Raw genomic sequence first — 15,319 nt, 5'->3', positions numbered from 1 at the left:
TCACCTCTTCGCAAGCCTCCACATAGGGGCCTCATAAAGCTTGACAGTTGGGGCACCTGGGTGGCTCAGTCACTTAAGCATCTGACTTCGGCTCGCGTCATTGTCTCACGGTGTGTGGGTTCGAGCCCCGTGTCGGGCTCTGCACTGACAGCCTGGAACCTGGAGCCTGCTTCAGATTCTCTGTCTCCCTCTCTTTCTGCCCCTCCCTGCTCACGTTCTTTCTCTCAAAAATAAACATTTAAAATAATTAAAAAATGAAAGCCTTAAAAGTGACATCACTTCACAATGGGTTTCACTTCATCGACATTTGTAATTCTACCTGCTCTAGATTTCCTGACAGGAGAATCTTTATGTTTCTAACATTTTATTAGAAAAGCCAAGAGAACAACTTAGGATTCTGGTATTTTACATTGTATTTTAGGAACTACTTCTAAATCATATTCTCCTAATCTTTAGAAGTAGTATGTGGCTTTCTGTGATAGCATTTTCTTTGTTCTGTTTTGGCCAAAAGGCAACATTTGCTATTTGGGAAAGATACATTCCCATGGAAATTAACAGCCACCAGGAAAATGTAGGAGCAGTAGCTTAACTTTATACTGCACCATGTGGTCTTTTACTGCTTGTTTCATGTGAACATTATTTTATGCTGACATTTGGGCGGTAGGTAGGCCTGCTCTATAGCACAGAAACGTGGCCCTTCTCCGTCTACGTGACCTGCTGTCTCTTTCCTCTTTTCTCCTTCTCCTCATAGGACATTTCCTCTTGCATTCTTCCTTTATTCTCTTTTACTCCTGTTGCCCCTCAGTTCCTCTCCTTTCATTTCTCCTTCCTCCCCTGGCCTGGGTCCCAGCGGGCAGACACATACCTCGTAGGTCCAACCATCCATGCTCACCCAGCAAATCACTCCTTTCTTGGCTCTGCTCCTACCCCACCCAGCAGGAATTCTCATTTAAGCAGAAGAAAGGGGGGGGGGGGATCAACCCAACTGCCTCTGAGTTGGCAAAATGCCTCCCCTGGAATCTTCCCACACTTTCATCAACAGCCCAGCTTGGCACTCTCCCCAGCACCCCCTTCTCTCCCCTCCTCCCACCCAAGCCCACCAAACGCAGGCAGAAGCTCTCATTTTCTTTGCTCCGTGCTGTAGTCAGCATGTTTGCTTTCCATGTGGTCGTAGGCCGAACTGCTCCTTGCCAACAAGCCACTGCCATGTGGCTGCCCAGCCATGCTGGGCTGCAGCCTCCTCTGCTCCGCGACCCTATAATCTCGCATCCTGAGGGAGAAGCAGCAGAATGAGAGAGGGGGCAGTTCACAAACCCACTACCCCCCAGATCCTCAAGTAGCTGCGGCTGCTACTAGTCATGCACTCCAGGCTGGAAGGCACGGCGACAGTAGTCTGTAAATGTGTGAGATTGGGTGGGCTTGTCAGTAGAGCTTCCTCGAGGGGCCAGGAGTACTTTTGCAGCTGGATCTCGCCAAGAACACCAACACAAAAGGATTAATTTATCCATCCCTTCTCTTAAATGAGTGAGCCTCAGCTTACTGCTTCCTTTCACGCAAGAGTTAAATTAGATTTAGTTGCATCGATATAAATGTTCATACTGTCATCTTCAGTATTTGTTTCAAAGGGATTAGGAAAAGGAGTGTCGGAACCCCAGTTTGTATGCTGTGATTTGTATATTGGTAGGAGGCAGCACTCATCACTGGCTTCTCCTACACGCTAGGAACTAAGAGAAAATAAATTAATTGCATCTTTCCTGTGGCACGAAAGACTCATTACCAGACTCTTTAGGCAAGGGAAAAAGAAATATTAGCCCTAAATCATCCAGCACTGAAAACGTGGAAGCCGTGATCCTCCTTTTCCAATCTGTTCAGTCGACAAATGGCATTGAGCGTGTTTTTCACGCCAAGCCTTGTGCTAGGCACCAGGCAGGGGTTCGATGGTGAGCAGACAGACATGGTCCTCACCTGCTGGGAACTCACAGCCTCCCCACACAAGCCAATTTGTAATCACGCACTGTGATTAAAGAAAAAGGCCTGTGCTGTAAAGAAGGAGCTACAGGGAAGGCTCTACTAAGATACTAAGATGGTCCCTCTAAGTAAGATCTGAAGGTGCCTTGATAGCAACTATTGTCTTGCTCCAGGAGAGGATGTTACCTTTCGCTCTGAATACTTGGAATTCCCAGTAGTTTTCCTCATTGTAGAAACAGTGCCTTTCAGAACCAAATCATTCCTCTTCAGAGCCAGAAGAAACCTTAGAGGTTATCTGCTTGAAATCCCTCATTCTACAAGAGGAAATTGAGGTTTCAGAAAAGATGAGTATTTTACTTAAGATGGCATATCCAGCCATCGGCAGGACCCCAGTAGGGACCCAGGACGCTTTTTATCTAAGTTCTATGTTATTTCCAAGATGGCACGCTGCTTATTTTGCCGTTTTGATTTTTTTTTTCAACGTTTATTTATTTTTGAGACAGAGAGAGACAGAGCATGAATGGGGGAGGGGCAGAGAGAGAGGGAGACACAGAATCGGAAACAGGCTCCAGGCTCTGAGCCATCAGCCCAGAGCCCGACGCGGGGCTCGAACTCACGGACCGCGAGATTGTGACCTGGCTGAAGTCGGACGCTTAACCGACTGCGCCACCCAGGCGCCCCTATTTTGCCTTTTTGAACATATCTTCTTATATACATTGCTCTTCAGAGACCATAGACACCGAACTGTGCTCAAAGTGTTTAAAAACATAGGAAGATCTGGCTCACATTCAGCCTCTGCCAATTACAAATGATGTGGGCTTGATAATTTCTTCTGATTCTGTTTCTTCTGTAAAATGGGCCTAATACTGGTGTATGTATGTATACCCGATAATGGTATATATATGTGTACATATACACACACATATATCTTTGTATGTAGAAATACACAGATGTGTCTATATGTGCATACGTATGTGTCTATTTTACATATATTTATATATTTTATAGCTGTATATATATTTAGGCTAATTGAGAAAATAGACTGCTTAGGATGGTATCTGGCCCATCAATTCCTAATCATACTAATCCTAATAATACTTTTATGATTAATCATTATTGTGTGGTGATATAAGTATTATTATGAGAAAGTTAATGGGTGGGTATTTAAGTAGTTACCTCATGTGTGAGATTCTTGAAGATGAATGACACCGTATATTTTATAAAACTTTGCCATGGGAGGATTAGGAAGGTCGATGCATGCAGGTGGACAACCATCAAGAAGGCTTACACGTACTCAAGGTAAAAGGAGTGTCGGGAATGCAGTTTTGACCCGTGAGTATCTGGTGCAAATCAAGAATACTGAGTGGAGAGAAGACAGTGAGATAATGTGCCACTTGATGTTGAATAAAGTTGAGCTTGTTTGCTTTGATTAGGAAAAACTATGCTGAGGTAACTTGTGTTTGTTAATTTCATAGACCAGAATGCTAGAGCTACCTTACCTGTAAGAACTTTTCTCCCTGCTCACTTGGGAGATGAGGAAATTCAATCCTCTGGTCATATAGGAAGTAAGTGTCAGAGTGGAAGCCGAATGGAGGTCTCCCAAATCCCTACGGTCCTCCCTTTATACTAGACCATCTTCACTGGTGCTGTCAGCCTTCAAAGAAAGCTGATAACTGTAGGATGAGTGGGCTCTTCTCTTTTTCTCTCCTCGTTTTGGGTGAAGGGCAATCTAAGTTGCTTGGGCTCTCAAACAGTGACTTCCTAAAGCTCTGTCCAAGGCAGTAGCTTTGCTTGAAATGGCCTGAGAACCACTGTCACAGTAAGCAGCTGCTTCACGGACAAGACCTTGATGCCCAGAAAGATCTTAATCACTGGGGATCCGTCCCATATTCTGAACATCTTAGCTTGAATGCAAGCTTGAAGATATTCATTAGAAGTTACCAACAAGTAATGCTCTGACAAAAGAGTTCAATTTTGTGAGACGTTGCTTAATATGTTTGAGCCGGTTTCTAATTTCCCTTGGCTCAAAACTTTTTTGAGTTCGTCTCAAAATAATCACGTGCTTTTGGCTGGTGGTCTTGGAGGGTGTGTGCTAATAGGTTTTACAGAAGTGAGGACTATATAATAAATAGATAATCCAAAGTAGAATGATGCTTTGTTCATGTAGGTCTCATTCATTTGTGTAATGGCCTTGACCACAGAAACCATATTTGATAGAAGTTCAACTAATGCTAGAAAACCTGCTAGGGAAAGAGAATTTGAAAGATAGTTGTAATACTTACAGATCCATATTCCCAATACTCCAGGCTCAGAGAGGCATTGCAGGAAAAGAAATCCAGTGCAGCAACCAAAATAGATTTCAAAATAGTGCAAGTCCTTTGCTTGATTTTCTCTGACTCCAAAATAGGGATTTATAGACCCAAGCAATTCTTAAAATCTCCCCTTTTTTAATCATCCTTTCCCTTAGAAACCATAACTCTTCTGTGCTTATCTCTTCAAATTCCTCCCTAAACACACACACACACACACACACACACACACACACACACACACACCCCACTCATACTCAAGCACACATATATGTACCTTATAAGACCTAACTCAAACTCTGCATCCTTATCACTCTTTTCCTCTTGCATCTGCATCACCCTCTGGGGTACCAGAGAGGGAGAAAAGCCAAGAATACTTACATATCAGTACTTTTTGTTGTTGTCATAAATCAGTGCTTAAGGCCTATGATATTTTGGTTTTGTTTAAACTTACATAACTCAGTTTCATTTACCGTAAATATTTTGTGTGATTCAAATTCAGGTGTGGGGTTTTAATGCCGCATGTTTATATTTAAAGGATTGAAAAGACATTCCTCTAGGATTAGTAGTTGAACTTCAGCTAAGGGAACTGTACTGCTTAACTGTGGAGTCTAGTGAAAAGTAGGTGTTGCTTCCATTTCTAGCTCTAGTATTCCTTTCTTCATTCTGCATCTTTGACATTGGCTTTGACAGGGATATGGATGATGATGATGATGATGATGATGACAGCAATAATAACTGATAATAATTAACTAATATTTAAAGAGCACTTATGATATTCCAGGCACTCACTTTCCCAAGCATTGATATATATAATTGATATATGTATCACTATATCAATATATTGATCAATTATATTCATATATCAATATATATCAATATATATCAATACACACACACACACACACACACACACACACACACACACACCAAGGAAGAGCCAAGGAAGCTAAAAATTGGAGAGGTTGAGTCACTTGTCCTGAGTCACATAGCTAGTAGACCTGGGAGGTGAACCTAAGTTGTCCGGCTCCAGAGCCTACAGTCTGGCCATAGAGATTGGTATTTAACAAACATGCAATTAAAAATATAATTTCAAATTTGCTAAGTATTAGTTGGACCCTTATGAGATCTTCAGTATTTGATCATTTTCTACCCACAAAATAGTGTATGTTTTAACTGAATACTAGGAAGGAAAAGAAGAAAAGGAGTTATATAAAATGCAGATCTGCTTAATGTTTTTTAATTATGGCTCACTCATAGAATAAACTTCAGGCTTATTAGCATGGCACAAAGGCTTTGCCTGAGTTGGCCTGTCTTTACCCTTTGAGCTAAAAGCTGGAACTAGTTATAGTTTCCACCAAATACCGTGCTATTTCTTTCCTCAGACCTTTTTTCATGCTTCTTCTGGTTCTCTTTTCCACCACACCCAACTATTTTCTTTGTCCTACCTCATCCAACTAGTGATTCTAACAGGCACTGAAGGACTCATTTTGTATCCCCACTGCCTACCTTCAGAAGAAGAGTAAATGCTAAAGAAAAAAGGAGGTAGGTAAGAGGTCAAGTTTAATACCAGAATCTTAAGTAGATGAGAATTCATTTTCGAAATCTCAGTCAATGCATGGTTTCCATGTCTGGCTTGGGGACCACAGGATCCCTAGCCCAAAGGCACATGGTAAGAAAAGTTCAAGAATGTTTTGTTTTTTTTTTAATTTTTTTTTCAACGTTTATTTATTTTTGGGACAGAGAGAGACAGAGCATGAACGGGCGAGGGGCAGAGAGAGAGGGAGACACAGAATCGGAAACAGGCTGCAGGCTCTGAGCCATCAGCCCAGAGCCCGACGCGGGGCTCAAACTCACGGACCGCGAGATCGTGACCTGGCTGAAGTCGGACGCTTAACCGACTGCGCCACCCAGGCGCCCCAAGAATGTATTTTTTTAATGTAAAATATTTACATTTGGTTAAACTTTGTCAACAATAAATCAAATTCAGTCTATGGTTGATATCTGGATTGGTCATTTTGGATGGCTAGGTCATCAAATCAGTTGTGAATAGCCAGTGAACTCTCATTGTAAATCCATGCAAGGGCAGCTGTTCTAAACTTTCCCCTGAAGGGATTTGAGAGATGCAGAGTATGAAGACAATAGGCATCTTGAGGACACTGCTCCTCTGCAGACATTGACTCTATTTCAGTGAGTTTGGAATGATTCGCAGATTGGAAATTATAGCTGGATAAGGGCCAAGGCTGAGGGCTTGATAAAAAGCGGAAGCCCCAGTTACATTATTTTTCATAAAAGGAGGATACACCATAGAAATAGAAACACTAAAATATTTGTGTGGAAATATCTTATGCATGTAAATATATGCACATGAATCCCTACCCCCTACTGCACACAGATATTTTCTTGTCTAAATATTATGTCATTTCTTTGGAAAGAGAGAGGACAGAGAGCTCTACAAATTCTTGAATGAAAACCAAAACATTTGGAAATCTTGTTCTCTGAGCAGAGCTTAGCTGACTTTTTTTTTCCCCAAAAAACATCCCCAGCAGTGCCTAATAATGGGTTTGTAAGGTACAAGGAATTTGTACAATGTATTCCTATTTGCTTTTTATGAGAGAATATTGCTAGCAGGTTGACACTGATTCCCACCAACTTAAGGTTGCTGCCTAGAATAGTTTAGTTTGTTCAGTTTTTCACTGAATGAGGTAGGTATTCAGTCCTGGTGGTACATTTTCCAGTCTATCACGATTTTATAACAGGGAAATGCATAAAATTAGATGCCCACAACCATAGGTGTGAAACACCACCAAACTCCCAAGTCAATAAATTGTATTTTCAGCTCAGTTATTGTATTCTTCCAGTCTGTGACTTCTGTTTGGTACTTTCTCATATTTTCTGGCTCTCTGTTGAAGTCCTCACTGTGCTCATCCATTCTCCTGGGTTCAGTGAGCATCTTTATGAACCATTACTTTGAAGTGCATCAGGCAAATTAGTTATCTCCAATTCATCAAGGTTTCTTCTGCTAAAGTCTTATATTGTTCTTTTGTTTGAAAAATATTCTCTGTTTCTCCATTTTGCTTGACTCTCTTGTGTTCGTGTCTATGCATTAGACAAAACAGCCCCCTCTCCCAGTCTTGAAGCAATGACCTCCTATAAGGAGAGGAAACTTAACTTTGGTTGTCTCTCAAACCTTTGCGATTGTCCAAGCAGCCATTTTTATTTTTAATGGCTTTCAGTTGTTGAGGGTGTGCCAAGACCTGACAGCATCCCAAATGGGAGGAGCGCAGTTAGCATCTAGATACAGATTGATTAGAAGCCAGACCCTCAGGAAGCAGCTTTTAAAGTATGCAAATATACATAGTCTTGTGGGAATGCTTGCATAAGCCCTGGCATTCCGGGCCACTAGAGCCAGGTGATCTAGAGGTGTCCCCTGGGTGGCAGTTGGAAAAATTGAACCTCCAGTGGAGCGTATATGCTCCTGTGGGGGAGATGTTGGTGAGCTGTAGCAGGCAGAGGGAGAGCACCAAGATAGCATCCACCTGCCTCTGTTCCCTCTCAGCAGGAAGCATCTCTGTGCCAAACCACAGGCTGCGCTTGCAGGCCGAAGCTCCAGGACAAGCAACAGGCCTCTGAAAGAAAGACAGGGGGTGTTGTCTCTGCAGTGCCCTGGCGGTGGTAGCCTGCCAAGAACTCTCCCTCCCATTGATACCATCTGTGGGACCCAGGAGCACAAGCCCGTGGCCACCAGAGCCAGGTGATGAAGGGGCAGCCTTTATTAGGCTGCAGCTGCAAAGCCAGGGCCCTTAGACCGGAGATACTGTCACCATAGAATGTGGCAGAGAGACCTCATACAGATGGCACGTGCTGGGAAAAATCCCTCAAAAACCTCGCATTTGAAATAAACAAACAAGATGGTGCCCGTTGGCTAGCAAGCGTGAAGATGGCGCCTGCCAGCCAGCAGGCTTCTAGCTGTGAGCTGTGCGAGATGCCTGCCCACCAGGCCAAGCCTTTAGGGTTAGCAAATGAGCCTCATCATGTGAGGTCTGGGTGCCTCCGGATTGGCTGCAGGTGGCTGGGCGGGGGCAGGTGAATCGAGGGATTCCTGAGAGACCCGCTTCTGGGTTGGTTACGGCCCTGTGCAGCTTGTGAACACAAGCCTTGAGCCTGAGTTGGTTTTCAAAGCTACACGTTTTCTGGGCTCATCTCTCAGGTGTAGGTCTCAAAAGTTCAGGTGTCTGATGTAGGATTCAAACCCTTCACTCTTCAAGGAGATGCCCTGGGCTTTGAGTTTCCTCCCATTGGTGGGTCACCCCGGGCAGGGATGGGGTTTATGATGAGACGGTGTCCTAGTCTCTCCTACACACCGAAGTGGGCCTTCTCTTTTTTGTGTGATACGTAGTGGTTGCTCAGTTTTTAGTTTCTTTCAGAGGAAGTTGTTCCATATGTAGCCACAGAGTCAGTGTGTCCTTGGGATGAAGTGAGCCCAGGATCCTCCTGTATCATTATCTTGAACTGGAATCTCCCAAAGTTGGTATGTTGTGTCTTTTAGGAGTACTCATAAAAATATATCCAGTATTCTAAAATTGTGAAAATAAGGATTATAACCTTATTAGAACCTATAGAATCTTACTTTTTCTCCTTCTGTTTCCTAGCCCCATTATAAGTAAATTCAGTAACAAGAAAAAGGATGCAAAGAAAAACATTTAACATATGCTAATTGGTAGTCCTTAAATATTTTGCTCATGTCACCCCTAAACTAACTAAAAACCCATGTACCCCTTGTTGATTTTTAAATAGCTATCAAAAAGTTTTCAGCAAGATTTTTAAAGATGGTATTTCCATAATTCAGTATTGCCTTTTAAAATAAAAGTGTTATATCACTTTTAAATGTACCCTTTGAAATCTCAATACTATAACAAATTTGATTCCTTCTGGTAATATTCGTTTGTGAAGCAGCTTTTTTCAATGGAGAAACTTACGTGGTTTCTTATTTTCTTAGATCTCTTCCCTTCTCCTGGTACCATGTGATTCGAATACAGTAAGTTTTTATTTTCTAAAGCCTTTTATTGATCACAGAATTCTACTTCTCTGCCATGAAAATTGTGGATATATATTGAAATTAATTTTTAAATTTTCTGTGATCAAAATTGATGTTAGATATCAAGTATTAGAGTTATTATTATACTTGTTATTTGTATATAATTTCTCAGAGCTATTACTCCTTTTGGTACTTACTCCCCATAGAAATAAGATGCTCTTGGAGATTTCATCTTTTCATGGGATGGATCATTAATTAATTCATGTGCCCGTGGACTTCTGCTATAAGAATAAAGGCATATGTGACGTCAATTTCATTTCTCTTTTTCATTTTTGTAGGTCTTAGTGCTGAAAACCTTCATACAAATGTGTAGATGGAGCTTGGAAGAGTTGTGTGACATTGACGTCACTTCATTCTTTGAGTTCCTCCTGAGTTATGTGCCAAAAATAAATGAGTGATCTATCATCAAAAACATATTGGAGATGATTAGCTGACTGTTCCCTTTGGTCCTTTTCAGTTTTATTGAAACTGAAGAATTGGAATGCTTTTGACTTGCAAAAGTAGTTGTTACCCAATCATTATAAGCATTTGCTTTTTCACAAGTTTCTGGGAAGTCCCCTAGAGACTTTACTAGGACACGTTAAAGGACAACCTGTTACTATTTCATATGGAAGAGCTTTGTTTAATTATGTCTGGGAAAATCAAAACAATACAAATTTCAGTAAACTTTTAGCAATCCAGTAGTTTCTGATAAAATTATTTTACCTTAGAATGTGCATTAATATATCCTTACCAAAATCTTGGAGCCGTAGATTTAGCTTATTTAATCTATGGACACATATCTATATATAACCTATTTGTGAAATGGTTCACACAGTTAAACCTATCCTCCAAATAGTTTCTGAGAGAAAAAGGCTAAATAAACTAATGCACATTCCAGTGGCCAGCGTATTGCTTTAGTTTCCACAATTGATGAATAAGGCAGAGAGCCTGCTCTTGAGTCTCTCAGCTGGATAGAAGTTGCTGCTGCCTTCAGTATTTCCCGTCGACATTTTCTTCCTTGCTTTGCCCTCACTGGACTCTTCTAAAGAAGTGACATATTCTTTGACAGTAGTCAGGAAGTTGGAAAGAAAAGGTGGTAAATGAACAATGCCTTTACTGGTACTTTCCCAACCTACAATGTTTCTGAATTCAGAACATCCCAGAAACGAGCCAAAATACTCCATTTCTAAGGTCAGGAAATATTGAATGATATTTAACTGGGATATGTGAAAAACAAGGAACATTTCTTAGAGGACTTGCTTATGGTACCTTACTTAAAGAAAGGTTTCCAGATATCAAGATTTTTGAATTGTGCTGAAGGTTTGCCACCTTGGGACAACGCGCCGTAGTAAGATTCAAAAGGGATGAAAAGTACACATTTCTTTTGAAAAAATGAATGAAGGGCAGTTGTGAAGAGGTGCTGTGGATGCTTTCTTTGGTACATCAGCTTAGGTAAGAGTACCTGTCAATGTTGAGGTTCTGGAAATTGTTTCTCTAAAAAGATTCGTGCTACAACCGCATGCCTCTTGCAGTTTTTCCCTATTTACGTTCCTCATTTGTAGAAGAGGAAACAGTGTTAAAGACTTTAAGAAATTTTCCTAATGCCATTCAACCATAAAGCAGTTAGCATGCGCACCCAGTTCTCTCAGATCCTAGTGTCCGTGTTGTCTCTGAGCCATTAGATTGCCCACGATCCATCCATAGCACTTACTGCATGGTCATTCTCCATCAAAGAAATGATCCAGCAATATTTTGATGGTCTTTCCAGGTTGTATTTAAAGGCAACTCTTGCTTCCAAGTTGTAGCTCAGCATCCGAAATGTTTGGTTCTGTGGGGTCTGCGCGGGGTTGATACTTTACTGAACGATAGATGATAAGCCAAGTTTGGGTGATAGCCACTGTTGGCAATTTGAAAATGACAGCCCAAGCTAGAGAAAGTGAGACTCGCTAAAATCATGATGTGCCCCCATAGTATGCTAAATGCATATATCTCTGTCTTACTTTTTTTATATATGATATATATAAATCTTAGCATCTGTATATGTCATACTATATGTATGATATCTGTATGTATAGTTCTTGAGGGCAGTTAGTGGCATTAATCTTACTCATAAATCCTAGTTCTGTCACTTACTGTGTTTTTCTGGGCAAGTTTTTTCACCTCTGTGGACCTCAGTTTTCTAGTCTATAAAATGGGGCTAGTAATAGTAGGATTCTTATAAAAATTAATGAGATAATGTGTGCAAAAAGCTCACTAGGAGGCTTGGCATATAGTGTTTGCTTAATTTAAATTTTTTCTATTTTTTAACAGTTATTCATTTTTGAGAGATGGAGAAAGACAGAGCATGAGTGGGGGAGGGGCAGAGAGAGAGGGAGGCGTGAAATCACAAGCAGGCTCCGGGCTCTGAGCTGTCAGCACAGAGGCCGACGAGGGGCTTGAACTCACGAACCGTGAGATCATGACCTGAGCCCAAGTCAAACACCTAACCTACTGAGCCACCCAGGCGCCCCTCCCCCCCCCCTTTTTGGCTTAAATTATTACAGTCTATAGTATGATTCTCAACAGGGAGCGATTTTGCCCCCCCAGGGGGTACTTGGCAGTGTCCAGAAACAATATGGTTTGTCCCAGCTGGAAGGAGCTACTGTCATCTAGTGGCTGGCAGCCAGGGATACTGCTAAATATCCTATAATACACTAACCATCATCAACAAGTCCCAAATGTCAATAGCACTGGGGTTGGGAAACTGTGCTCTGTACTGACAAACTGAGTTAATGCTTTAACATAAGATTCAAAAAGCGTTACCGGATCTCTTTTTAAACTTGTAGAGGAAACATCAAAGCCACGTGATTCTACTAGGATTAAATTATCTCTTGGTTACGAACATTGCAGCATCTTCTCCTCCAGCTATCTCAAACCCTGGCGGCTTCTCACACACGTCAAGGCCTTTCATGGCTCCAAGTTTGTGCGTTTTGGTCCCCTTTGCCTAGAATATCCCACATCTTTTCTATTTCTTACTGGTACTTCGGGGTTCACAACAAATTCACTTCTCCCGTGAAACTTTTCCTTTCATCCCTTCTTGCATAGATTCATTGCTCTAGCAATGAGTTTGGGTTAGAGTTTTTGTTTTGGTTTTTTTAATTTTTTTTTCAACGTTTATTTATTTTTGAGACAGAGAGAGACAGAGCATGAACGGGGGAGGGGCAGAGAGAGAGGGAGACACAGAATCGGAAACAGGCTCCAGGCTCTGAGCCATCAGCCCAGAGCCTGATGCGGGGCTCGAACTCACAGACCGCGAGATCGTGACCTGGCTGAAGTCGGACGCTTAACCACTGCGCCACCCAGGCGCCCCTGTTTTGGTTTTTTTAAATACCTCTCTCTTTCTGTTAAGACCCAGCACATGGTATTATCATTTGGGGTAGTTTTTTTTTTTTTTTTCTTTACTATTCTATGAATTCCTTTAAGGCAGGATTGTATCTATCTCTCTCTCTCTTTTTTTAATAACCTCTGCTACATGGCACAGGGACTTAGAGTAAGCATTAATAGACTTTGAAGAATGAATGAATAAATAAAGCGAACTGTATGTTCAGATACTAGAACACAACATATGGAAACTCTGCTTGGTTCCCAACTTCCTGGGAATTTTCCATTCCTTTTTTGGAGAAGTGAAGGTGAACAAGTCTACTGACCCTGAGAAGCACTGGCTTAGAATCAAAGCAAGCCATCTGGAAGGCTGAGTTCAACAATAGGAAGTGGCTAATAACACATTTATCTCTTTTATGTTATCTAGTTATTGGTATTATTTCCGAAATCCAGTCCTAAAACAATGGTGTGTGTGTGTGTGTGTGTGTGTGTGTGTGTGGAAGCAGGTATATGAAAATATGTAATGAACTATGGAACAAGTTATAAGAAAAGACAAATCAAATGCACATTATATGTGAAATACTGAAGGCACAACCATAAACATTAATGTTGAAGCAACATCTGTTTCACGACCAATATTTAATATTTTAAACAAAAAAAGAGCTGTTTTACTATTGTATGTAGTATTATTCTTAACCTAGAAAATACAAGGAAGTAAGTTGGAAACCACTAGAATTAATATATTTATTAACTGACAAAATAAAATACATTAAAATTGATAAATTTTTATGCAGAAATTTTGGTTTAAAAAACCTTATCAAATCTCTTTTATAATAATAAGGAAAATATATATATTTCCTGAGAATAATTTGAAATAGAATTATGTGACCCCCATGAGGAACTGTAAACTTTTATGGAAACCAATTATGAATAAGAAGGTCAATTTGTGACTTTAAGCAGAAGGAATATGAGTTTCTAGTCATGCTAGTGCTCACATACACTGTTCATGGTATTCTGTTTCACAGATCAAGGTATCTGTAAAGCAATGTTAGCCATGAAGAAATACCTCCAACCACCAACCAACCACACCTATGTAGTGTCCTGGTACCCCAGACTTTAAAATACAGTGTCTTGATCTTGGATATTCTTGGATGTACCTTGAAATTTTGCTTTTCTGCCTTTTGCTTTTTAATTTTTATTACGTTTTTAATTTTGAGATCATTGTAGTGTCACATGCAGTTTTAAGAAATAATACAGGGGCGCCTGGGTAGCTCAGCCGGTTAAGCGTCCAACTTCCGCTCAGGTCATGATTTCATGGTTCATGAGTTTGAGCCTTGTGTCAGGCTCTGCGCTGACGGCTCAGAGCCTGGAGCCTGCTTTGGATTCTGTATCTCCCTCTTTGCCCCTCCCCTGCTCATGCTCTGTCTCTGTCTCTCTCTCTCTCAAAAATAAATACACATTAAAAAAAAACTAAAGAAATAATAAAGAATAGGGTGCCTGGGTGGCACAGTCTGTTAAGCATCTGACTTCGGCTCAGGTCATGATCTCATAGTTCATGAGTTTGAGCCTCACGTCTGCCTTTGCACTGACAGCTCAGAGCTTGCTGTGGATTCTCTGTCTCCCTTTCTGTGCCCCTCCCCTACTCATACTCTCTCTCTCAAAAACATAAATAAACATTTAAAAAAAGAAAAGAAAAAAAAAGAAATAATACAGAGCAATCCCCTATATCATTTTCCTAGTTTCTCTCCGTGGTAGCATCTTGCAAAACTATAGTTAATATCACAGTGCAGATACTGACATGGATGTAGTCAGGATACGCAACAGCCCCACCACCACAAGGATTCATAATATGCTCTTGTAGAGCCCCAACACTTCCCTTCTACTCCTAGTTGCCCTCACTTTGACCTCTTGCAAATGCTAATCTGTTCTCCATTTCTATAAGTTTCTCATTTCAAGAATGTTAAATAATCGTTCGCTCAGCAGAGAAAGAGGGATGATGAGCATTGCCTTATGCCTGCCAAGTGAACATAGATATCTACATTCCTCATTTTGCTACTAGTGACACTGATATGAATGTGTGTGAGGGGGTTCTCATTACTGCTGGCTGCAGATGGGATTTCTGGCTCTAGAAAGGCCTCCTTATTGCTCCCCAGTCACTACAAAGAGGGGACCTCTTTGCTGCTTGGTGGTGATGAAAGTTCTGACTCTCCACGGGCTGGCTTTGACAGCACTCCAGGGGGCAGAGGAAAGACCCTTTGCTACTTTCTGGTGGGTGTGGAAGTGAGAGACAGTGCTCACCTCTGTGGTCTCCACTGGTGTGAAAGACTACTTGACCTTCTCTGATACCACCTGCAGAGGTGTTGGGGTGCCTTGCTAGAGCTTTGTAAGAGTAGAAATCTAGACTTCCCACTTGGTCTCTGCCTGGTATGGCTGCATTGGGCCACAGTTTTGTTTTGTAATTTTATTTTATTTTATTTTATTTTATTTTATTTTATTTTATTTTATTTTATTTTATTTCATTTTATTTCATTTCATTATATTTATATTTATATTTATATTTATATTTATATTTATATTTATATTTATATTTATATTTATATTT

The 15,319-nt window shown here is 40.9% G+C and overlaps 1 protein-coding gene across 2 annotated transcripts in view; it reads left to right on the top strand.

The window, feature by feature from the left end:
- Positions 1 to 15,319, top strand: part of SVEP1 (sushi, von Willebrand factor type A, EGF and pentraxin domain containing 1) — a 199,121-nt gene that overhangs the window by 31,477 nt on the left and 152,325 nt on the right. The window lies entirely within an intron of this gene.

Source organism: Herpailurus yagouaroundi, unplaced genomic scaffold (genome assembly GCF_014898765.1).
Source record: "Herpailurus yagouaroundi ecotype Mexico unplaced genomic scaffold, PumYag 160, whole genome shotgun sequence".
Taxonomy (NCBI): Eukaryota; Metazoa; Chordata; class Mammalia; order Carnivora; family Felidae; genus Herpailurus; species Herpailurus yagouaroundi.
Note: the sequence above shows the minus strand (reverse complement) of the source record. Positions and strands in the feature narration are given on the sequence as shown.